Source organism: Balaenoptera acutorostrata, chromosome 1, assembly GCF_949987535.1.
Source record: "Balaenoptera acutorostrata chromosome 1, mBalAcu1.1, whole genome shotgun sequence".
Taxonomy (NCBI): Eukaryota; Metazoa; Chordata; class Mammalia; order Artiodactyla; family Balaenopteridae; genus Balaenoptera; species Balaenoptera acutorostrata.
Window position 1 is genome coordinate 91,145,729 of NC_080064.1, and position 3,017 is coordinate 91,148,745.

Here is a 3,017-nt window from a genome sequence, read left to right on the forward strand (position 1 = left end):
CATTTGGTTTCCAGACTGCCTAGCTCCTCACCATATCACAGGTTAGTACTTTATCATCTTATAACTGAATTATTGAAGTAGTTCCCTAAAATATCTACTTAATCCCATTCTTTGAACCATGGTGCAATGGACAACGTGAGGGTTGTTTGACCAGATATTTTATTCTGAAAACTACCTCCCTCACTGGCAGGACTGGATGCTGAGGAGCCATGTATCTGCTCAATGGCCCTGCCTGTGATTGGTCCAACAGTGGACACAAGACAAAATTGGCCTATCAGATTCTCTTTCCAAAGCATTTTAAATGTTGAATGTAGAGACTTAGTACCTCAATCATTTTAATGACAGTGTATTAGAAAGTCATACCCATTAACTCTCACAGTTGAGTTCTTCACAAATATCTTAATTTACATACTTCACAAGGCTTAGTTTTTCAGATCATCCTTGGGTTACATAATATACCTCAAAACTTGGCCAATGTGTCCTTTTGTTGGCCTAAGAGGAGTTGATATTTTCATTTTAAAAATAAAATTAAAATAAAAACACTCGACTCAAATGTATTCCCATAATATTGCCATCAGAGTCATCTATTTAGGAGAGTATTTCTCAACCAAGACTGCGCTTCAAATATGCTTGGGTAACTTTTTTCAAAATACGTATTCCTTGATTCTATCTTTAGAGATTCAGATTTAGTAGATAAGGAGACACCATTATTCTAACCTGTACCTGAGGCTCTTGAAGACAAACTAAAATATGATTCTGGTCATGTCACTCACTGCTTGTGGTTGACTTTAATAATGGCCACAAACCTTTGCAGCCCTCTCTTCAAGAAGTGGATCCCTCTTTGCACCCACAGAGCCATGGCTTGTCTATCACTGAGACTTGTTTTGACCAATAGGTGACAGTGTGTCAATATACATACATCGTATACAGTGCTAAAAATTAGTATAAAATGAAGACTACTTATTATTTGCCTTCTGATGTTTTTCTTTAACTCCATTGCCTGTTATTGCTTGATGCTTACTTGATTTCCTAGTAATAGCACATGGCTTGTAATATAGCAAGATATTTATACCTTATGCTATTTCCTTTAAACTAACTTTCCTTCCAACATTCAGTAGCCAAATGTTACACATTCTTTAGACTTCTTGTTATTTCATCCAGAATGACTACCTTGAAACACGAAATTAGATGATATGCCCCATATCAGTTCTCACATATCACATTGGTCTATTTCCATGTTAACACTGAATACGCTATATTATAATTATTTTTAAGGATTAGAATCAACAGTTAGTTTATAGCTCCTTAAGGACAGGGGCCATGTTTATTCATTTCTGTGCCTGGCACAAAATGAATTATGATAAGTATTTTTTAAATGACACTATTATGGAATTTGGTAATCTGTAATCTAAGGTGTGAAGACTTAATGAAAATGGAGGAATGCATTTATATTTATTGAGCCACTTCTACAATCCAGGAAGTATCATGAGAATTTAGCATGATACCACATGTAGGATGAATATTCAAGGAGTTCTTTATATGCTATATGGCAGAACTGCTTAGCTTCTATTCCCCCTACACGTTTCACATGCAAGTACACTATTATTTCCCACAACCCTGCTGACTGGTGGCCTAGCATGAATCTCATGGGTCAAAGCATGTTAAAGTATAATTGATTAACATATCAAGAAGCTGGTGAGCGCAAAACATTGAATCCTTCTCTATCATACTAGAGTCCTGTAGGACTTAGCTCTCTCTGCTACTTGAGTCCCAGCAAACTTCATCAAGGACCTACATGCTATCCTTGAAAGGATGGTGGAAGTTATCTTGAATTTGGAAAGGATGGAGAAAAGACAAACCATCTTTTTTTTTTTTTTTCTTTTTTCAATTTTGGCCCCGCAGCTTGCAGGATCTCAGTTCCCCAACCAGGCATTGAACCAGGGCCATGGCAGCAAAAGTGCCAAATCCTAACCACTGGACCACTGGGGAACTCCCTGGTGGAGTTCCGGGGAGTTCAAATCAAACCATCTATTGATTGTCGTTCAGCCACATGTTAAACTGAGAATTATATTTTCTGCACATTTGTCACACACACCAATAGATGAGACCATGGTAAGAGCAGAAAGCACCAGTTAGAAATCTATGAGGCTGCTGGGGGTGACAGGCTCATTTATGAGCAGGACCTGGCCTGGCTGCAACAGGCAGACATGGTCATGGCAACCATCCTTGTGTGTAGGCTATGAGTTGGGTCAGAGTGTGGCCCTCGATAAACAAATCCTGTGCCTGTTCCACCTGCAGTCTGGCCAAGGGCTTTCAGCCACGATCCAGGGGACAGCAAATGCCTGGTGGTTCCAGGAGTGGGACTACGAAGAGGGAGGCGGTGGAGGCCATGCTGGATCCGTGCTGTGAGGCTGGTCCTTCCATGCAGGTGGTTGCCTCCCCGACCCAACACTTGCCTCAACCCCACCTTATTAAATTTTTCTGATCGCAGAAACAACAACAACAGAAACAAAACAAAAAGCCCTTTTTGGCTTATTTTACTACTTCTGCTATTACTACTACTTCTAATGATAATAATACATCATAAAGCTGGAATAAAAGCTAAACTAAATGATATGCTGAGGGAAAAGAAGCTCTATGCTAGGGCTACTTCAGGCACATTTTATGTATGGTCAAGGTACATGAGGGTTAAAACATTTAAAAAATCAATTTCTAACAAACAATATTAGTAAAATAGAGGAAATGGTTTGAAATGTAAAAGTGATTGATTTATTCTTCAAAATCATATATAGCCTGTCATACATTCTGAAAGTGTAAAGTTCCCTAGAAAAGGTATTTCAAATAAATACATTGGCATCAATTACTTTAGGAATAAATTAATTTACTCTCTAGGGCTGAGATTATGGACAAGACATTAAACTGGTTGAAGGGCAATATTAACACTAATCTTATAAATATATGGTACTATAAGTTGCAATTCTATAAACATTTAATAAAAGTTCACCATCAAAATATTA

At 38.0% G+C, this 3,017-nt stretch overlaps 1 non-coding gene across 1 annotated transcript; it reads right to left on the reverse strand.

Annotated features, from left to right (window-relative positions):
- Nucleotides 1-1,917: 1,917 nt before the first annotated feature.
- TRNAK-UUU (transfer RNA lysine (anticodon UUU)) lies at nt 1,918-1,989 on the reverse strand. Its single transcript has one exon. It is a non-coding gene; the product is annotated as a tRNA-Lys (tRNA).
- Nucleotides 1,990-3,017: the final 1,028 nt, after the last annotated feature.